This window comes from Astatotilapia calliptera, chromosome 6, assembly GCF_900246225.1.
Source record: "Astatotilapia calliptera chromosome 6, fAstCal1.2, whole genome shotgun sequence".
NCBI classification, from domain to species: domain Eukaryota; kingdom Metazoa; phylum Chordata; class Actinopteri; order Cichliformes; family Cichlidae; genus Astatotilapia; species Astatotilapia calliptera.
This window is the reverse complement of record NC_039307.1, coordinates 21,560,284-21,584,440: the sequence shown is the minus strand read 5'-3', so window position 1 is coordinate 21,584,440 and position 24,157 is coordinate 21,560,284. Positions and strand designations below refer to the sequence as shown.

The 24,157-nt window shown below is 37.3% G+C and overlaps 1 protein-coding gene across 3 annotated transcripts in view; it reads right to left on the bottom strand.

The window, feature by feature from the left end:
- The window catches only part of ctnna2 (catenin (cadherin-associated protein), alpha 2), a 341,963-nt gene that overhangs the window by 202,093 nt on the left and 115,713 nt on the right, over positions 1-24,157 (bottom strand). The window lies entirely within an intron of this gene.

The window sequence follows — 24,157 nt, the reverse complement described above, 5'->3', positions numbered from 1 at the left end:
CCTTGACTGTGAGTCATAGCTGACATGGTCACAAAGCTATAAAGTATGTTCACATTCTGTACTTCATCAGTGTGTGGGTCTTCATTTGGTGTAATATTTCATTAAAACATTCCCTTGTTTGTGTCTGTAATAATAAATTGCTAATTCATTCACAATCTTTTGTAAATGTGACGGCATGATTTCCATAAGCCAGTTATTCTGGGTTGTGTAAAAGCCATTGAAGTTACAAGGACTGTGCTAAACAAGCTTATACTTAGCATAAAATACCAATTTGGACTGGACTAACTTTGCAAAGAAAGGGGTCTGCTTGAATGGCCAGATTGATCAGATGGCTCATGAGAGACCATAAAGACATTATTCAGATTTGCTAATCTATTATATATGCAATGCAAATCAAAAACACAGAGCTTAATCTGTTTTTATAATGCATAATTTCAGAGCACAAATCAGGAGAGTGGCTGGCTGTCGGTAGGAAAAAAGGTCAGAAATTCAAAATAATGGATGCAAAACACTGACAAAAAAGGGATTTTAATTTGAGACTGACTCAAAGCAATAAGCACCTTTGGATTTGTTATTATGGCACAATGTTTATTAATGTGTTTATTCCCTGGCTTAAACACCAAATCATGCGCCCTGATTATTATATCAAAGAGGGACAGACAGCTGGAACCCTGGTTATGCTTTATCCCTTTCGACAGCACAGACTAGTGGAGATGAGATGTTAGTTATGCTCAGGGGATTAAAGAACATGCATTAAGGCACACCACATTTAAGTGTAAATATTTGTTAGAAACACTTCATATGCAACATAAAAAACAACTATAGCTTCCGTGATAGGTCTAACAATATAGATATTTTTTTAAATGTGAAAAGTGATCATTTTATCTCGCGCCATGTAAAATACAGGTGTTCATATAATATGTGGTTTTGGATCATTTGAGGTTTAAAATGCTTTATTAAATACTGCAGCGTTCCACACACTTGGTTACAAAGTGACACTAAATCAGGCATTCTGTCAGTGTCAGCACTGAACCAGATGACTGATTCCCATCTGATGGAAGCATCACTTTCAAAACTAACCCAATATACATCGCTCATGTGGGACCTCTTACACACTAAAAAAGGAATAGCTGCTTCAAATCAGCAGGGATACTATTCAGGGCCTTCAACTTCTGTTGAAGTTTTAGTCTGATACATTAAGGCAGGTTCTATTTTTTCTTCTTTTTTTTCTTTTTTTTTACTTGAGACTTGGCCAGGAAGATCAGCTGAATACAAAAGAGGAACAAAAGGCGACTCAAAATCCAGGTAATGATTAAGACGAAGAATCTAAACAATAAGTAGCCAAGTGGGATTGATGATAGTGTCACAGTTTTGGCCAATTCGCAGCACTGAGCAGACTATTAAATGATTCCACTAGCATTACAACATGCAACTGACAATATTTAATCTGTTCACTTGTTATAAACCAGCCAGTCTTCTAAAGCTTATGCTTCAAAGGAAAGTGATCTAACACGTGCCATAGAATATTTTCCATCTAAGACTGTATAAGTAACCCTGGAGGGGAAAAAACAAACCAAAAAAAAACTTTCATATGAAATTTTTATAGAAACCCAATCTTTATTACACCAATCTGAAAGTTAACATCTGCTAACATCTAACATCTTAAGAAAAAATTAAATTTTTTAAAAAACTGTTACATTTTTACAAAACATATTTCTTAGCAAGCTAAATGGTGTTTAGTCATTTGCACTACCTCATCATATTTCCCTATTTATAATAAGAATAAATAGAAGTGCTTAAAACTGTACCACCAAAACATGCTTCCAAATGCTTTATGATGTCCTTTTTTCTAACCATCTGACAAACAGAAATGTCTGTTTTGTTTGGGCAAATGGAACCTCCAGAAAAACAAATAGGTGGTGATTTTCCCTTAGCTCTGTTCAAAACATCTGAGGGGAGTGGGACCATCATTTCCCCATGCAATCACAATTTGCATGAGTTTGAATTTAAAAGTAGGTGGCATTAATAAATATGTAATTTTGTATTCTGAGTCTATCTGACCATCTGTTTTTTTTAATACTTTGCAAACCAACAAAAACAGACACTATTATTTTCTTGGTGTATTCACAAATCAAGCCACCCTCCACCCCAAAAAACAACAGGGAATGTTTAAAAGGAAAAACAGAGCAAAACTTATTTTTTTGTCTGACACAGGATTACCCAAAGACGATGAGCTGTAGGGCAGAACCACCAACTTTTACTCAAGAAATGAGTCTTGGATTCTTGGGGACTTTTAAATGTAGAGGTCACTAAAGAGGTCTCATATCTCCCGTAATAATTCTTAAAAAACAAAGAAACAAAACACACAAAAACAACCTGAAGGCTTCCTGCCACAACAACTTAACAGCCTCCAGTTGATATCAATATCTCCCATGTGCAGAGATATCATGAGATCCCTGCATATTTCAATAAATGAGACGATCCCGGCGGAAATTGGCAAAGTATTTGTGTTGCTTCCAGCTCCGTGTTATTAGAGAGAATAATTTAGACCGAAGAAGTTGTGTAATCTACTTTGCAAACATTTTTGTTTAATGCCGTGAGAGTCTGTTTATAATGATGCTTAACAAACATCATACAGTGACTGTGCATACTTGAAACAGGCCTTCAGGAATTACCCTTTTTATATAAAAACGACTGAATCATTTCTATAAAAATGTCAACAATAACAGAGCTACTAGTCTCTCTGTTTTTGACACAAAACCAGTTTCCTAAATAATATCTGAATCATTCATTTGCACCATGTCTCTATAAACGGAGATTGAAATGAATGGACTGATGGGGAAAAAAGATAAATGACTAGAACAGACATTTACCTTTGAGTGTAATTACAGAGTGCATATCTAAAAGTGCATGCAGAAAAAGAAACAGAAGAAAAACATAAGTAATTTTGCAAATTGCATCAGCACTCTCCCCATTAAACAATATAATCCAAAGGTAGGCGGTCAAAATTATGACTGCCTCCAGCCAAGGTGTGGGCTGTGGGAGCCATGTGCTGTTTCCTTTGGTGACTGAAATTTTAATTACAGTGTACATTTCTCTTAATAGCAAAAAACTTCATGAAATCCATTACCAGAGTTTGAATAACAAACCCTTTATAGTCTTCTTTAATTACTGGCATTTTAATTAGTCAGGCAAATGTTATAAGTTGATATAAGCCTAGATTGATTAGAAAAGATCAAAATGTTTGCATCTTATACGTTCGGGAGAAATGAATGGAGGCAGATTCCTTTGCTGCCCTAATAATACAAATCAAGAGGGCACGAATTGTAAAGAGAAGACTTGATCTAAAAACACAACATGTATGTGCATAACACACGCAAGAGGACTTCACTGATGGAGAAGGAGAAACCAAGACGACATTAGTGAAAATCTGATTCTGTTACCAAAATCTCACATGACTGCATATCCCCCCTGTATTGGACTGTTCTAGTGTTATTAGCAAAGAAAGCAGTGACTCAATGTGAAATTACATAGCACAAGAGTATAAAGGCATTCCACTGCCAGTCATTCAAAATCAAAGCTTGATATAACTAAATGGGACAACACAACTCCACTTATCAACTGAAAATATATTTGAAGGTGCTGTGAACCGTTACACACAATGAGTCTTGAAATTCAGTCTCATGTTTGGGAAAGCACATGATAATCCCAGAAAAGGAAAAACAGAGCAAAACATAACCTTTTCCTACAGATAATGGAGTTCTCATACATCTTTAATGCAATGCTGCTTGTGATTGCTGATGACATATATAAATGTCACTGTGTTGTTAAAACAGTCTCCACAAAATTCCAAACAAGGTGTTCTCTCCATTCTCACACAGTCCTCATTTCAAAACTGGAAACCAATCTGGGTCACATGATCTCTGAGCTGCTGACATCAATAAAAACAGTGCTGTTGTTATAACAGCAACATTTTCTAATCATGCTCAGACATTAGTGGGGAAGAGGGTCACATTTCAATAGTCCTTACCTTCAGAGTTCTATCAAGAGAAAAGTGGCCCAACAACTGTTACTGTTTTAGTATAAATACTATTAGGAGTCCTGTGTCCTGTGGCATATTTTGTGGAATATGTAACTGAATTATTAAATAAAATAATGCCTTATTCTACAAAACTGTCTAATCAATCAACAGCACAATGCATCTTTTCATGAATCAATCCATTGTTAGAGATTGTTCCAAAGACTTGTTTGAAAAAAGCAGCTGCAGGGTGCTGATTGAGAAATATGCCATGATTTGTCAGGCAGACTTTGAAAAGTTTCCTTTCTATGATATTAACACTTTTTGACAGTTGAATAAAAGTACAAATTTTAAAAGCAATGACCTGACCTGGAAAAGCAAAATGAGTGTAATCAAAAATGTCAATGTTTTTGTTACTGTAAGAACAACTAAACTGTAACCATCGTGTAAGCAAAATTACATCACAATGATAAATATTAAGATGGACAAACACTTGTATATCATTTGAAAACTCTCCCCAGTATTTTAACAAAAAAGTAAGAGACATGGAGACTGCATCACCCTTCCAGATGCTGTTTGACCTCCACAGATGTGTTACTACATCTTGCATTATGCTCATGCTAAATCGTTACCAAAATTCACATGCAGACATACAAACACCTGAGAAACCCATGTGAAACTATTCAAAGCTACCTTTGTGGTAGTTAATGTAGCACTAGATGTTTGCCTTCATGATACACATGCACGCACTTAAGTGAAGTGAAAACAATAACAGCTACAAAATAACAGCTGGTTTATTAAAGGTGGCTCCTGTAGCGCCCACAGGAAAGCTGTGCTTCTGTATACAACACCCAAAATGGTCCTTTGTTTGCTGTGGATGAGAAGGAAACACTGCAGCTCATTGCATTTGTCAGTGCTGGTCAACATATTGAAAGAGTGGGTGATTAGATCCACGGAGCTCATTTTCACACAGCAGCAACCTGATTCTCCTTTAGCGCAGCTAGCTAGCACTCTCATTTTGAAAAATGCCAGAGCATTTACTACAAAGAACACAAAGAAATTACAAAATATAAAAATGAAGCACACAACTTTAACTAAATCAAAAATTCTGTTACACAAGTATATGCTAATTAATCTCCGTTCCTTTTGGATAAAAACTGGTTTATTTGTTCTTTCCTTTATTACTTTTTCAGGGCTGGAAAATGCAATGTATAAATTCCATGATTTTTTCAGGCTGTCTATGAAAACACTGCCATTGATATGCAGATAGTAATGGTCTATGATCTATTATGATGACAAGACATAACTTTTCAAAACCTTCAAAACAAAGGGATTTCCACTTGACTTCTTTAAAAGATAATACAATAAGCATAGATAGTGTTCATAATGAACAAAGAAAATGTAAAAACTGGAAACTCTGACTGCTTTAGTGATAGCCAGGTTACACACTTAACTCTTACTGCCTGAACTAAGCTTGCTAATCTATGGATTAAAATCATAGAGGTTTCAAACCACCCAGGTATTAACCAAAAAAATGAATACAATGAAATAATAACGACTGGCTCTCTGGGCACACAGAGAACAGATTGCCTGATTCTAATGCAAGTGTTATTCTTACCTAAGAACACTGTGCATGAGTGTTTCCAAAGCATTTCAGGAGTATTAAACTGTCTGTGCATCAATTAACATATTAATTGGAAGGAAAGAAGAAAGATGTGAGCTACTGTTCTAAGGCTAAAGAGGCATTTTGGCCAGGCCTTTGTAGCTCCAAATGAGGGTGCATCATTTGAAACGGCGCCAGATCATCTGGTCATGATCCAGTTATCATTGCACTGCTTCAGTGAGCACAATTGAGATGGCTCTGTTTATCAGTTATATTGCTCCTGCATTGCATTAGCACGACAGAATCGCAGCACCGCCCACCCCCCTCTCTCGCTTCTTTTCTCGCTCTCTCCTGTCAGCGTTAGATTTAGTTCGATGAATTCAAATGAAATAAGGCTCTGGAAAATCTTAGAAAGAAAACATTCGAATATTATCAATACACCCTTTTTCTCCACCATTCTTTTTTCCCCTTACATTCATATTTTGCTGTCAAAAATCCATCACTTGAGCAATGCTTTATGGTCAAAATGGTAAATTGATGTTCTCTTTAAAAAACAAACAACTAATACAAAGTTGTGTTGTGTGACTCACACATTTATCTTGCTTCCGTTATTGGATTTATTGGTCTGAAGTTCTTATTTCTCTAAAAAAACTATACATTCTTAACTGAAAAGGAATCAAAACCATTATTAGTATATGTGCATGTGTCTGCGTCAATCTGTATAGTCGTAAAAAAAAGACACAAAGCGACGTTTGTATCCAGAGTCGGCGCTCGTCTGCTTGGCTGAGATGACAGTTCTGCCACTAAGACAAGGACATGACAGCCAGAAAACTGACATTATGAAGTCTATGGTAATTCTACCGCTACTCTACCCTTGCTGCACTTGATGTTTTAGCTTGTTGCTCACATGCCACACAACAACACACTGTAAGATTCAGTACGTAGGTGACAAACAGCTGGAAGGAAATTAGGAAGCAAAAACAACAACAAAACGTACCACTCCAAAATCTGTTTTTTTTTTTCTTTATATGCCTACTCGTTGTATTTGGAAACTGATGATCAAATATAGAATATATAAATAAATACTAAAGGGTAGATACTGTTTACATGCTAAAACTGAGTTATTTCACCTCAATGCCAGGTGACTGCTGATGGCGTCATATAATTCCACTTTTCAGGATCTAAATTAGAAGTTATTGTCATGAATTTGAAATTATGCTTTTATGAAGTGTCACAGGTGCATTAATGCTGAAAAAAAAAAGGTCATTTAAATTTCAGTAGGCTACCTGTGAGCCAAGTTTGGTTACAAAGCTCCTGATTGTCTAAGAGGAGTTCAAGGACAAAGGAACAAACAAACAACACACCCAGACAAAAGTAGGCCAACATTCATGGTTTCAGTCTTTAGTCGTGTCCTGATGTTTTGTATCTTGTGTTTTAAAAGCTATTTTAAAGAATAGACAAGCGTCCTAATAAACATATTTGATGTTAATACAAATACCAGTATTCCCAGTATGAAAATGATGACTTAATTCAATTTCAATTCAATTCTGTTTTTGGTTTTTTTATGTTTAGTTACATAATGACATCAGCCACTCATCTTATTCTGGAAATATTAACTAACACACAATGTATTGTTGAATTATTGTTTTAACTGTCATGTCAAATCACTGCCTGAACACATTTCTTAAGAAATCTTGATTGGGATGTAAGAGATGTCATGGGCAGCTACAATAATGGAAAAGATAAATGGTGGATGCACATTCTGTTAAAAAACAACCCACGGTACAATCCCATGACTGTGTACTATTCTAGAAGAATACCTTTGTGTGATGTTAAGAGAAAAAAGGCAGCTGGAAGTTTGTCCTAGCAGATGTCAAATAGTCAGAGGTGAGAAGGAGGCAAGCAGAGTGCGATTATTGTCCCCTGACTGTTTACCCATGACAGAGTGATTCAAGCAGAGGGGTTAATAACTTGGCGTGACCTCAGATCAACACCGACAGACTACATTGAGTCTCTTTTAGTTCACCATTCTACAGTTAAACATCTTTCAAAGAGATAAAAAAAACAGTGATTAGATGACTGCAGTATTGTGTAATTCTCCATAACAAAGTCAGTGTTATAATTTGCATTGATTCATTCTTTATGAACCGTTTTTGTCCCTAGAGATGGAAACAGCATATGGATAATTGGAAGTAGTATAGACATCAAATAGGCCTAAATTGAAAGGAGAATGCACAGTAGTAGCTCTGACACTACAAAGGTTGTTTCATGTCAGAATGATAGATAGATAGTGTCTCTTTGTAATCTAAACAATAATGAGAAACAAAAGGGTTGTTCTCTATTCATTAGGTATGTAGCTATTTACAACAGGTTGAATGGAACAAGTCAAGCCCTTATATTACAGAGTAAGCCTGTCACCTAAATAGTGCGTTTATGTTTGTAGCTGTTATATAATTGTTTCCACAGAGGAATTAAGAACTGGACTGGAACAACATTGCCAGTATTAGGAAAAAACCCAAAGACCCCTTTGGAAAATATAAAGATCCGAAATTCAATTTCAATGTACTTTATTCTGAGAATGTACATTTTGCCTTAGAAATGGCTATATGGTTACAAGGTTGTTAGGTTTTGTTAGGTGCAGCTTTTGCGTACATAAGGTTGTACCTTTCACTTTATAAAAAAGGCAAAAAGACAGTATGTAACAAGAAAAAAAAATGTCTTCCCACTTTTTAATTATTGGAAAACATATTTTTGCAGATCCAGACATGAAACACACTACTAGAGGAGTTTAACCCCAAAAGAGTCTTCAGAAAATCCTTCTGTGGTCCCAAAACCAGCAGCTTCCAAGAAGTTGGCAGGGAATATATGCATACGTGACTGAAAAACAGAATGAAGGAAGTGCGGCACTACACAGCACTACACAGCTTCAGAAGTCATCAAATGGGTAGAGCCACTAGTCAATGCATGATAGTCTTGAAGCAGCAGGTTTTTTACTTAGTAATAAAGTTGTTTTAAAAAGATTATATCATTAACTGGTTTAACACACACACACACACACACACACACACACACACACACACACACACACACACACACACACACACAGAAAGAGATTTACATTAACTGCACCCTTGCTGTGTGGGGGTTTAAGTCTGACCTGCAGACAGATCACAATCCAGCTGTTTTTGTTTTTCAGTTTATCACCAAAAAAAAAATCTCTTGCAGATAATTTCAACAGCTCTCATCCCTTCTGTTTCCCCCCTACTCAGTTGGATTATATACATATGGATTTAAGTATCAGTTAGCCTTATAAAACTAGCTAAACTAACTCACGGCTGAAAAAAAACAGCCTGTGTTACAGGCGGTGCTCACATTCTCTCAATGTTCTTAAATCAGACACCTGAATGATGTTAAGTGGTGAAGTTTGTTGTGTACTTATAAAGCTTTGATAGCAGAGTGGCCTTTTGGGACATGCAATTGCACTTGTGCTTGCATGTCTACCACTAGATCTCATACCAGTTTAAAAGCCACTTTACTTAGCTGGGCAGACAAATATAGCCTCTAGACTGCAACCAAAACTGTCATATGCAATTTTTCACCAGTTAAGGTCTTATATTGAAATGCCTAAAGTGTCTTTTTTTTTTTTTAAAGAGTCATTTTGCCATGTGTTATGGTAACTGCCACAGCCACTGGTCTACATAACAGGGATTTATCCTTCTTCATTAAGTCTACATTGCAGGTATATTGCAACCACAGATCCTACAACCTTAACTGATGTGCATCTCTCCAGAAATGCATGGCTTCATCGCAGCCCGCAAGTATGGTGATTGGCCCGTTCAGTACCATCAGTTCCTCCTGTGCATTTCCAGCTACTTTTTGAAGCAGTTTTTGAATTTATCAGGAATAGAAAAACAATCATTACCTCAATACAAGGACTCCAGATGTGAGTAAATTCCTGGGAAGGGACTATCAAAACTATCAAATTGGACTTTCAGGAATGTAAAAAGTGGAAAAACTCAAATAGGTTTGCCTCTAAAGAAATTAAAACTCGCCAAAACAAAGAGTGGGGATCCAGGAGAGGAAAAAAGAGCATTTTCCCATTTGTATCATGGCTGAAATCACATACAAAACATTATGAAACGACTAAAAACTAAAAGCACAAATATTGGTTACAGTGTTGGCCAATTTCGTAGACTATGCCATAGGCTTTACAAAGATTAAAAGCGGAAGACTACATGAGTCAAAAGCAGTAAAACTGAAAAGGCACTGAGGCCTAACCAAGCAATACCAAACTCAGATTTCTACACCATTTCCCTCAGTGTTTTGCATTGCATAAAGCTGCCTGCTGTCAAAGATTACGCCGATTATAAAACCAAGAATTGTGACGCAGCAATGAGCAACACACATGCCAATACATATGCACATAAATCACGTTTAAATTTATTGTTATTAATATTAAAAGGTAATTAAAGAATCAGCTAAATTAAGAGGAAAATTATCCTCCTGGCTATAAAAGTAGGGAATGTAGGACGAGACTATGAACGAGCAGATTTCCAGCAATAAGTAGTCCATGACAATAAAATGCAGAATCAGGGGTTCATAATGCTGCAGCAGAGACCTAGTAATAGTTAACTAATGTGCAACTGCCCAGTGAATGTAAAGCAATACTGAGACACTAGGAGGATTAGAAGGAGGAGGGACTGTCTCAACACTGTATCGAACTTTAGTTAGCTATGGGGTGAGCATATGTTTTCATATGCTAATTGTCATGGGGCACGATGTTAAAAAGGTCATTCAGGTAAATATTTGATTGGAAAGATGCAAAAACAATGTTTTTATTTTCCGTTAAATAAAAAGAGTGGTTGTACAGTGCAGTGGTTTACACAAATCCCTTTGGGGTTACATCAGGAGGGTCATCCAGGGTGAAAACAGACTGTCAAATTAAACATGCTGAGTTAGCCTTGTAAGTAAGGGCTTCAAGTATGTCTCATTAAATGAAGGGGAAGTGGCTAAGCCTGCTTATACACCTCTGGACTCTCCTCATTTCTGATATATAATAATTTCAAGAAGCCCAATCGTACTGTGTACGGCAAAGACGTTAAGTGTTTCAACAAAATGCCAACATCCAAGCGTATATAACTTAATTAACTTAACAATTAACTTAATTGTAACTGTGCCTTTTTAGCACTATGAAAGTCAGCTAGGTTAGCTGTTATTTAGGTGACATTGTAACAGTTTTTAACTAAAGTTGGTTGATGTCAAGTGCTCTAAACAAGTGGCCAACCAAGTTAAAATGTTAAGTATGGGAATATATTTGGGATAATATGCAATTCAATATTTGAACAATCATTAAGTTATTCAAAATGTTGTTGTTGTTGTTTTAAAAAATGTTTTTTTAGCAGTGCCTGGTAGGATGTAATGCTATTACAATTTCTACTGGTGCCAATGAAGCGTGTATCACATTCTCAGATTACATGACACTGTAAAAGCAGGAGAAGCATACAAGGCTGATGACCACTAGAGCCACCAGAATGTTTTGTGTGGAAACGAACAAAAATGGCATCCAGCGTTAATTAAGCTAGCATGTCACAAACCTGCCACAGCTATGCACATTCATTTGAGAGCAGTTTGATTTGGGAGCGATCTTCCACTTAGTTCCCATTGACTTTCAAATAGTGTTTTTGTCTTAAGTGCCCACCCCTGCTATGTACACACCACAAGTGTGAGAAGCAGTGAGCCAATTTGTACTAAGAAAATAAAGTTTTTTAGTATTTCATAAAGGCTTTATCATTTTTCCAAAGACATTTCCGCTGTGTGAACCATTTGAACAGTTGACAGACCCAAGGAGCCTGTGGTGGTTTATCTCCTGCCAGTTGATGTGAAAGAGCCTGCAATTCTATTTGCCTACTTGCATGCACCAGTAATTACAACATGATTGATTTGTTATTTCAGCATGTTCCCTCTGCTCTCTTATCTACCCTCTGTATATATCACTAATTTTTAAACTTTCTACTTTTACAAACCTAAATGTCTCAGCTTGCTTTTTCTCCTCTCTTGCTGATTTGCCATTCATACTAAGGTTTGAAATGAGAGCTGAAATTTTCATAGATGCATTTCACACAATAAATCAGGCTCGTCTGTGAAACAAAGCACCGCCTAACAAATTCCCTTGGGTCTACAATTTGCCAAGAGGGGATATGTTCAGTTGTCATTTGTGTTTAATCTCTACTCCAGAAACTGTCAAGTAGATATTAAACTCCGTAAGGAGTAGATAGGCAAAAGAAAGTGTAAGAGAGCTAAAGTTATGGATTCTCCCCATTGTTCAGATCTGTTTACTTATGAGCATTTACAACACATCGCACATCTCTTTTAACAAATAAAGAATAAATATATTTATTTCCTAATCCCTGGGGGAGGCCTCCGGATTCTGCTTTAATGAGTGCCATACTTATTGATAGAATATTGTTTAACTGTGCATGCTTGCCATAATTAAGAGGGTGAGACTTATTCATTCCACCCCAGAGCGAATAACCACAACTTTAATTTAAGAAATAGCAAAAATGCTTCATTTCACAATTGCTTGCATTTGATGCCTCATATTTCTAATTAATGAGATAAGGAAAAGAGACTTTTGATGAGGCTTGCATGTGTGTGTCTAAGGCCCGTGTGGACACAAGCTATCTCTCAGAAGGCGACAGCCTTGAGGTGAGTAATCACCTCCAGGGATATTCTATGAGAATGGCCTTCTTAAAGCTATTAATTAAGCCTCATCTCTCACTGCACTTACCTCAAGGTAGGACACCAGAACTGCAGCCTCCCCCTAACCCTTTGTCTTTGCGTCACCCTTTTGCCCCTTCTGCCTTCCTTGCTTCACTGGCCTCCTATCTCTCCTCTCCTTTGCTTGTTTATCCATGGGTCTTGTTTGGCTGTAGGCTATCTGGGTTCCCCAAGAGTTGCAGCTCTATTCTCAGTGACAAGTCCTTGTGGCTATTACAGCAAAAAAGAGCAGTAAGCTCGAGGCGCACATGCTCACGCATCAAATAATAATAATAATAATAATAATTTAAAAAAAGACTGTCCAGGTTACAAAAATACGCCTGTATGAACCTTGATTATAAGAACATTTTAGTGAATAAGAATTGAAGCTGATGTGTTGGTTTTTACTTTACACATGTGAGTATATAAATGAAAAAAAATCATTGTTTCAAATGATAAAATTTTATTGTAAGTATGCATGGATAAACTTAATATGCAACATCTGTGCTTCCTGCAGTATTATTATTATTTTTTTGCTTCACCCTTTTCACTGTTTTCTTAAATCTGTGTTTCTATAGTATCTGAGAGGTTCCAGAAATAAAACTAAAAATATTTAAGCAACTAAAAATAATAATGGCTAGTTTAGGGGGGACTTGTTAGTATGGTAACATAAAGCATATATGGTTAAATCTGTTTTGATCCTCTCTCCTTAATTTTTCTCAGAATCTCTGAACTTCTGAACATCGAGCAACAGTGATCTACAAACAGTGCTAACATGTGATCGTGACTCCCCAGTAACGTTGCCATATATCTGAAATGTAGACTTGTTTCATATACAGGTAGCATCAGATACTTCTTCCTTCCCTTACTTCTTCTATTACAAAATGTAATTTTAATATAAAACATACAGTAAAAAAGGCCTGTGAGCTTTCTTTTATTTGATTTCCTCGTCTTTTTTTCATGTTTTTTCATAGGTTCATATGTAAAATCTAGAATGATCAAATGTAAATAAACGTACAAAGAAACCTTGTCCCCTTATACGGTTCACTTATTCCCATCTACTCCATATGCACTGTAACTCAGAGCAGCATGCCCACCGGGAAGAATAATTTATGTCCCACTGTATCTGCCAAGCAGTTGCATGGCTTGAACAGCGTGTTTCTCAGGTACAGAAAGAGAAAGGGAAAATAAAAAACCATGATAACAGTAATTAACAAGGAAACTGAACATATATGTAATATCAACCAAAAGCAATTTGTGATTCTGTTATTGCTGTGTTCTGAAGAAAAGGCACATATAATGTGGACTCCATTTGCAAGGCACAAATTAAACTATTCAGTGAGGCTACTGAAAAGCGCTACTAAAGGATGTGCTGGGAGCCATTCGGTCTACCGTGTCTCATAATGTTCATTAACACAAACCTTATTGAAGAACATTTTAAGTTTATATAAAGCCATGTTCTGCATATACATACTCCAGACGTGGCTGTCACATTAAATTTATAGTGGAAATCAAGAAAGCTATTATAAAATCAGTTATTAAGGAAACACACCATGTTTCCATGCTGCTGACTCTGCCCTTAAACCAGTAGATGCCTTGAAGGGTTTTTCGAGCTGACTGAACACTGCTGTGATGAAAAGGCTGCATGTCAACACTGGAATCCAACAGGCACCTTCACACCTGTGTTTTTATTTGTAAGACTTTCCTGCCAAGGTAAATAACATGCTTAGTTGAATTCAAAGCTCTAAGGATGACACCAGATCACAGCATTTGTTGGGTCGCTATATGTGTTTATTGACACATATTTCAATTTATGCAAAGTAGACACCTACAGTGTGCATCCTCCAGATGAAGGAAAGACTTTAAAGCGAGAAACTCAATCGCTGCATTGTTTTATTTACTCTGATCTTTTATTGATTTATATGCGCTGTGTAACTTATTTGTTTGTCAGTGTGTATAGGCCTGTTACTACTGTTTCACATGACTGCACTGTCTTATGAGGTCTTTGTGCAGTCTAATCAATTTGCTCTTGCGTTCATCTATTTTTTTAAGCATATATACTTTTTTTTGGTTTGTTTGTCAAGAAAAATGCTTCACAAATCAATACTCCATCAAAACATTTATTTTAAAGCAATGATCTCAAAAGCTTGAATCAGAAATGATTCCGACTTCCAAACAGTTACTAGAGCTGATGATCCCAGTGTGAAAAAATTTACCTCAAATTATTCCAGTGAAGGTTATACATTCTTCTGAAAGTGACTATTTGGTGGGGGTGTCTGCTCTATACAAGTCCCCGTCCATTACAATGGAAAATATGTAAAATAACTACACTCACTGGCCACTTTAATAGGTACAATGGACATATTAGGTCCCACATCCCAAAGCTTTTCTATTGGATTGAGATGTGTTGACTGCGGAGGCCATTCGGGTACAGAGAAACTCACTGTCATGTTCACTGCGGATGATGATTTGAGCTTCGTGACATAGTGTGAAGATGGATACACTGTGGCCATAAAGAGATCGACATGGTGGAAAATAATACTCCGGTAAGCTGTGGTGTTTAATAAAATGCTCAGTTGGTACTAAAGAGTCCAAAATATGCCACACCAGCACAACCAGCCTAAACCATTGACCCATACAAAGCAGGATGGAGCCATGCTTCCATGTTGTTCATGCCAACTTTTGACTGTGCCACCTGAATGCTGAGAGGGACACCAGACAAGAGGTGGAAAAGTCTTTCCTTTTTGTTTTTTTCTTTGCATCATCTGATGTGAACAAGCTCAAAAAGGCTGTCTTGGTTATTAATATCATTGCTATCCATGAAACAAACATTACTGATGACCTTCCACAGTGAATTAAAGAAAAAAAACATATCATCTCTATACTCTTGTGTTTTTCCTCTTTACTGATAATAACAGCTTCATTTTTCCATTACTGTTGCTTTCTGAATAGGCATTCTCAACTGAAAAGCTTTCTGTATTGTTCATGAAGAATATAAATATCATGAAGTTTCTTTCATTGTTCATGAACAATAAAACTTTCCACATTTGCTGGCTGAGTTAAGAATATCTATGATGAGTTTAGTGAAAGAGATTCTAAACTTCATACTGTACAGTGGAGTGACACCTATCAGTGCAGTGCCAGGATTTCTTTTTTTAAAGCTGTGATTCTTCTAAAATACAAATATAACATTTCCAAACAATGTCAGGAAGTGGGGCTGTGTATGCATGAAAACTATACAAACTAAATTAAACAATGTTTTACTGATACACGTCAGTCAAGTCTGCAGAAGGAACAGATAAAATGTGAAAAACCGACTTCTGCCCGAAGCAGAGTTTTGTTCTGTGGGAGTAGGAGTGCAACCGCTGCTGAACAAGTGCGAGAGAGTTCACAGTGTGACTCCAATATGAGCTATCACCAATTCAGCACCTTGGGGGCAGAATAATCTTGCTTTTAAACAACCTGCAAGTTGCACTATCAAGCAGAGTTTCTGAGACGAGCACGAGGACAATGTGAAAACCACATTGGTGTAACTTGGTTAAATATGGGTGAAATTACGGGTGAAAATAGAACCCTGCATTCTGATTTAAGCTTTTAATGGGGATGTAACGAAATGTATTTGACTCAGCCTCATTTCAGTCATATGTATATAGCAGTTCTTCGGTGTTCTGGGGTAAAAAAAATAATTGTTATGTGTCTTCTTATTGTTTTTTTTGTCATCAATAGAAATAATGATAGTATATATTTATTTGTTGTGCAAATGTTTTCGGAACCTAATGGGTCAAAAACTAATTCATGTGACAGGCGAGAGATCCATAAGGACATCCAAATTTAAAAACTGTCCCCTTTTGATCAACTATCAAATGCAGTCCATTGACTCCTACCTTCATTTCATTCATTCATTAGACGAGCCTAAAGTGTCTTTTTAGGCTATTGATAATCAAAGTGGACACTTTTGGGTAAATTCAGTTAAGAAAGGAGTGGCAGCTCTCTTTTTAAGCCATGCAAGTCCAGGAAAAGGAAAATCTACAAATAGGCAGTGAGATCTGAGGAAAGGCTTAGGAAGCACATATAGTCTTAGATGTGAATTAAAGAAATTAACATTTAATAGAAGAATGTCTGATGAATGTCTGATGAATGACTGTTGCACAGTCAGCCATCCCAAGGCTTCGCAGCAGTAACAGAATCCTTACATTTATCTTTAAGATTTTGTTGAAAGTTTTCTTGAATAGACGTGGATAAAGCTAATGAATAACAACCAAAAAGATTCCGTCTTTAACAACAGACCTCCGAGTGCAGTATTGATTGAGCTGAAAGTGCGATGGTTTGTGAAAATCGAAACCTACTAAATAATGTAAGGGACTTAGGCAGAAACCGTGTTGATATACAAAAACTGCTAATCCCTGCAATATTTGTGATGAAGTGTGGAATGGAAAAAAAAAAATCATATGGCTGCAAATCTGAAAATTCCTGGAGGGATTGTTTCAATTTCAACATCAGCCTGGAGATTTCTCTTGTCCTACTTAAGGACGAGCTCACTGTGTTTCTGAGCCATGCCTCAGACTGTTTCTTGAGTTTCACTGTGCTGCAAGCCAAGGCTGTTGTAAGGTTAAACTATCTGACAGCTCCAGTTTCACGGCAAACAACACACATCCTCGGGCTGATTTTCACATACTTAGTAGTGTGTATTCTCATATGCTCCATTTAGATTGATCATGCATGATTAAGCTTGGTTATCGGTGCCTCCGTTGCTGAGCGCAAAGTGTAAGGAGATTGTTCAGAAGGAGGAGAGCTGGGAAAGAAAAAGAGATGTAGGTGGGCGAAAGAGTGAATATCTAAATATACTGTAAAAGACTTAATGGTCTCTGCGTGTGCATTGCATTAGTGTTCTTCACATGTCTCTGTGGGATTTCTCCTTCTAAATCTTTGACTCTCCTGTACTTGAAGCTTGGGCTGCAGAGGTGTCTCATTGATTGAACTGAAGGGTTGTTAATAGTAACCAGTTTTGTTTGATATTAATCCAAAAAGAGCCCTGTATGAGTTTGCTCTGGGATGTCATTTTTTTCACTAACGTCCATGTGAATGACTGAGAAACAAATTACATATAAATTCCCTCTGACTGAGTCAGGAACACTTCAGTACTTGAAGTTAATATATATAAATGTAGTAAGATGACAGCATCAGGTGGTTGATAAGCAATGAACAAGGACTTGTGCCTAAAATGAGATACACAAAACTTCTGGGGAACAAAAAAAAATCCCAAAAAAAAAAATCATCAAAGCTACTTTGGACTTTGCACCCTTTCCGTTTTGAAAAATGAACCTCCACCCCCCGCCCCCAACACACACACACACACACACACACACACACACACACACACACACACACACACACACACACACACACACACACTCCCCACGATTTACACACAGACATTAAATTTAATTAAAACTAGACCTAAGGTGAAGCAGTAATGGCTTCACACTCTGGTGACTACCAGACCTAATCAGGCCAATAACTGCATTTTTCTTTTTTCTTTAAATGCCAGAACACAGCGCCAAATTCTAGCCTGAAGGACTGAAGCACGTGCTGCCACCATCCACTTGGGGGTGATGACACAGTCTTCATATACAGAAAAGTCACAAGGCCACTGTTTATTTTGATGGTTTGACTGTCTGAATTTCTTATCATTAATTTGAGAATAAGATCAATCAATAAATATGTCTGATAACTTCTGATGTCTTGCCATAAAAATTTGAGTCCAGGTCCTGGCCTGTGCAGCTGTCCAAAATGAGCCCCGCCACTGCAGTATACCTACACTTAAAAGCTGTGACAGATGGCGAGAATAGGCCTGCCATTAAGCTGGGCTATATTCAAAGCAAATGCCTTATGAAAAAATAGATCATGTATCTTTCAAAATTGCAAACGAGGTTTGGATAATGAAAAGTTCATTTCAGCACACTGATAAGAACTCCTAAACATTTTCAAACAAAAAAACTAAATACACTAGAAACTAAAAAAAATCTAAACTGTATTAAAAACTGAAAGTCAAAATAAAAATAAAACCTAATTACAAAATACAAAACTAAAACACTCTGGTATGAATCCATTTGTAGCCACTGTGCTAATTTTTTTGACAGTGTATTTAATTTTTGTTTTAGTTTACATGAACAGGATTTTATTAATCTGGTGGACAGTCACCACTTGATTCAACACCGCACCACGGCCGCCTACTCTTTTTTTCCCCCTATTTCTTTCAAACTGTCCTACATTAAGGTTTCTAGATATTCTTAAAAGTATTTTTGTTCGCCTCGTTGTCAAATCGAGGGTATTTCTTTCCTAAATGAGCCTGCTTCTGCCCAAGCAGATGGTTGTACAACATGCAGGATTTATCACTGTTCATTTCATACAGGTGTGCATGTCTTAAATATAATATGATTAACCAACTTTCTTGTGCATACAGGCAGTTCCTATGCACAGATTTAGAACGTGCATGCTCTGAAAAATGAGGCCGCTGTTACTTGAATGTCTATTCTTGGCACAACGACTTTTACCAGAACGCCTCATCTAACACTTCACTCTTAGACATGCAGCTCCTTACCAGATATAGATTATACCAGAACAATAACACATATGAATGTTGATGAAGCTTGCAACACTATGCACGTCAGCGTAATAACAATTTGCTTCATTAAGCAACAAGCTGCGAGTGTTCAATCTATAATGTTACTTACTTACTTGAATGTACAGGATGCTTATAGAGGACAAATTAGACAACCAGGTGTTGAGCACCATGAAAAGTAGACAAGGGAAAGGAAAATCTACAGAAAACCAATAAAAATCCATAGTTTACCTATGCATACTAGTGATAGAAAATTGTTGTAATTGTTAGAAGCCAAAACATTTATTGAAATCAAAAGTTAAATAATGAAAATCATATTCTTCAAGCCCTAGTGTGTGTGGCGGTCTTTAAATAATGTGTGTTAGGACTCTGTACTCTTGAAAAGACTGATATACATAAAATATCTTTAAAACAATATCAAGCATAGGGGTTCATATTTTTGTGTAATGAAATAAGAAGCATCGATTAAATGAGAAAACTGCAACAAAGCTGTAAAACTAGACCATCTGTTTAAAAAGGAAGTATGCAATAAACCTGGTTCTTAAGGGAAAATAGGCAAACACAAATAAATAAATATTGACCAATTCAGCTAGCCACAAAGACCATTAAATCAATCAAAACATTCTAATATAGTGCAGGTTTTTCAACCAACCTGCATTGATTCCTGTAAATGAACTTCCAAATGCATAGTAAATCCTACAGGTTTGATGTAACAGACACACAGCTCTATATAGAAATGCTTTTCTGGCATTTAAATACAGTAATAAAGCTAACAAAAATCAATAATGCATTATCAAAGAACAGGGGAGAAATGGGTGTCTATAAAGTACATGATCTAACAGAACAACAATCTATTTCTTTAAAGGTCAGTAAGCTATAAAGCCTCGCCCAACTGCACAACTCCCTCTCATTCTTCCCTGACACTATAGCCACTCATATTTTTCCAATATTTTAGGGAATTATCACCCAGAAGCCATGAAAAAGCATTTTAGACCTTTCTCGATCTAAGTAATCGCTTTATTAGTGACACAAAGATGAGTTTGTGCTGTTATATGGATCCAGAGGGTGTAATGAAATTTGACTCTGCTGCTGAGTAACGATGAAATAAAAAGGAGAAGTTGACCAAGAATCAATATGATATACAGCGATCAGTCACAATATTAAAACCACCTCCTTAATATTGTGTGGCTGTTGTGTGGCCCTACCAAAACAGCTCTGACCCACCGGAGCAAGGGACCTCTGAGAGTGTCCCGTGATGTCTGAAACATTGATGCTGGCAGCAGATCCTTTGGGTCCTGGATTTTAGGACCCTCAATGGATTAAGTGTGGCAGGGATCATTGCTTTACACAGAGGGTGGTTTGGGTATTCTGCCTTGGTGCTATCCATAAAACTAAAATCCAAATGACCAGGAGCCAAGGCATTAAAGCAGAACACAGCATTAAAATATAATATACTGCTGTCTTGAATGGATAAGGTCGGCTAATTCATCCACATTTCCGCCTCTTCTGACTACTTTTAAAGTACTTACAGAAACAAGCAGCATAGTTAAGTTTGGTTTACTTAAGTTTAGGTAAGTTTCAGCAAGCAGACTAACAAAATGATACCTGTATAATCACATGAGAGTGTATATCCTAGTTGGCTACTTGTCATATTCCTCCATGAGCTGGCATGATCTATTATATTAGTTTATGTATGATGTGAAATTGTATTGATTACTAAACTTACTGATAGCCATCAGTTAATCACGTAAAGGTAACTGACATTAGCTGTTATCATTATACTCATACACTGGTAACAGGAATACACTGGTCTCCCAGCTGTTGTGCAAAAAACATGACAGTACATGTAAGAGTGCAACATAATAAAGTAGTATATGACACTATGCCTTGTGACTTTTTTTGATCAATACTAGCTTGCAGACATTACCTCAGTATAACTGTGCACAAATGCAAGCAGCATAATGAAGACTCCAGTTCCATTAACCGCCATGAGTAATAACAAAGAGTATTTGTTAGTATTTCAAGAGTAAAGTTTCAAGTGCAGAGCTTAATTTATACTCAGTGCACGCTGCTGATCTCGCTCATGCGGAATTTATTTTGCCACATATTTCATCAGGAAGGGCTTCCGGCATTTAAAAAAATAAAAAATAAAATCTGCTAAATCAAACATGCGGAGCTACCTGCTGTGGTGTGGTGACCTCTAGGGAAAAGCCAAAAGTTTGGGGTTTCTTTTTAACCCATGTATCTCATATGAAGGTTCCTTACCTATAAAACATTTCACTCATGTTGCCTCCTATCTCGTATTTCGCTCATTCATGTCATTCTAACCTCCAATAATTCCTTCGTTGATTCACAAAGAAGCAAGTTCGGGAAAAAAAACAATTATCATCGTGGAATTTGGAGGCACCTGAAAACTTGTATATACATTATAAAAAGGTTACAAAACATGCTGAAAAGGTTGATGGCATCTGTTTAGAGGTTGTACAGTATCACAAAGAAGCTCTTTGGATTATGGATGGGATATACTTAGAGTAAGCACATGAGCTTGGCAGTAAAAGGGTCACCATGGACACAATAAATCAGTTTCCTGGAACTAATAGCAGGATGTATGATGAAGCAAGTGGGGGATTTCATCAATTGTGTTCACTAATACCAAAGTATTTGGCAGTGTTAGTGGGAATAACATCCCAGTTATTGAAATAGAATACATTACTGCTCGGTGCTACATGTAGATACCCCTTGATGGCTAATCCTGTTTTCCTCAGAAACAGCTGTTGACAGATAGTGAGACTAGTCGAGGTCTCAGTCTATTTACATAAAATAAGGGATTGTCTGTTCTCTAAAAGGACATTAGGATTGACAATAACACCTGATTAATATAAAAAGCAAGCAAATACCAACACAATCTATTTTGCACACATCATTTCACATTTACACCTGCACACAGCTTTGTACACACACCAGCGGCAGCACAAATTATACATACACACACACACACACACACACACACACACACACACACACAGGCAGGTATACTTTTTTAATGCAAATTGTGACTTGCAAGCATGAATTCCTAATGCAATTAGCTGACTGAATCCATAACCCTAACATATGTATCAGCTAATACAGTTAGAACTTAGGTCTTTGCTTCCATGTCTGCTCACTTAATGATATTATGGTTGATTCTATAGTTTGATCCAGCTATCAATGTCAATCATGTTAGCACTGCTCAAAGCACCAAGCCCTTCAGGGGAAATGGCACTGGAGGGACGGGGAAGAGAGAATGGCTGGCAGCTTTCTAATGCAATAGACCTGCCAGAACTGAGAGCTTTTTATTACATTAATATGTTCCTGGATAATTCTATCTCATCTCCTAATATGACTTAGCCTAAAAACCCAATTAAAGTCTAATTTATCCGATCACCTCAATCGGAGACGGTGATGTGAGGGCGTTCAGACAGCCATGTGCTGGTTGCTCGCTACCGCCCACAGAGGATTCTGTTTCGTCTCCGTCCCCAGACCAAAGAAGTTAGAATGGCGAGTACGGCATGCAGCTTCTATTATAGCTACAATTGGCACAATTGGTAAGCACATGGAACAAGAGTCTCATCATGGGACTTGCTGCTATCAGATGCACAAGGAGGTGTTATGCATATTACTTCAAAGATTTTAGGAGATATAATAAACTATTTAACAGTGTGAGAATAGAAGCTGACGCAAGTGAGACATCATTAGACTTAATGATTCAGTCGGATTGACTTTTACATCAGTGAGATTTTTCTTGCAGATTTTGACAATCATTGCTGTACTTGGCAAGCTTTTTACAAACACTGCAGAATCCATCAATCTATTTTCTTAACCGCTTATCCAATCCAAGGTCACAGGGGAGCTGAAGCCCATCCAAGACAGCGCTGGCCATGAGGTGGATAACACCCAGGACAGGCAATTCTATCACAGGGCTAACACAGAGGGACAGGCAACCATTTGCGCTCAGTTCCACACCTACAGCCTACTTGCAATCACCCATTAACCTAACATGCACCTCTTTGGACTGTGAAAGTAAGTCCCAGTATCAGATGGAAAGTGTACATACAAACTCCACACAGGAAGGTCCAGGCAATCAGGAGAGCACAAGACACTTCTGTCTGTGAGGCAAGAGTGCTAACTATTGCACCATTGTGCTGTGATGTGCAATTGCTCTGATCAATCAGTGGAAAACTTTATTTATTTATTTATTTAACCACATGCCAGGTAACTGGAGAGTCAAAGGGCCAATCTTTTATCTTTCAAAAGGAGTTTGGCATGAGGGGTTAGACACCCTTGTGATCTTTGTTTTCTGCTGCCATCAACTCTTTGCTTAAAAAGTATGTCAGTGCCTAAAGAGAAATAGATGTATATTTTGGTGAGATGCAGAAATACAAGGAGATCACCTCAGCTGTTGAGGTTACCCTTAAGCTGTGTCCACACATGATGCAATTTGCAGCATACGTAGCAACTAAACGTCATGAAAGTGAATGACATTCGACAAAATGCTGGCGTTAAAAAAATGCTGACAACAGATCTCCAGATATAAAAATTTTCAGCTTTGAGGCATCCAATTAAAAGTGGCTGCCGATGAGAGCACAGGATACTGTTAATTGACATTCAGTGTGATCTTGTAGTAAATACATTATAGGGATATTGAGGCAACCGGCGTCCAGAATGTCACGATCAACTGGCAATCAACTTCAAAGCAACCAGCAAATTGCTTCCAGTGTGGACTTCAGCTTTATATCCTTCATGTCCATCCCAGGAACCCTTCAAGCCAGTTGATTCCAGAACCTAATTAGTCTGAGTTATTTAAGGAGTCTTCTGTTTGGCTCAGGTGTGGCAATCACCATCGCCATGCCATGTGACTAATCTCTCTGTGGCGATAACTACAAATCAGCCAGCTGAAAAAGAGAACGCAAGAGAGACAGAGTAAGAGAGAGAGCAGGACGAAAAAGAAGCATTATCACTTCTACAGTTATAGTGTAAAAGATGCAAATAGCTTCAAGGTCTGAAAAGTGAAGCCAACATAGAAGTGTCTTAAACCTGCATTCTTTTAATCGCAACTAAGGGGCAATACTTGTGCAAAGGTCGTACAGAAGTCTGTAGGAAAACAGCTCTCTGTCCTGAA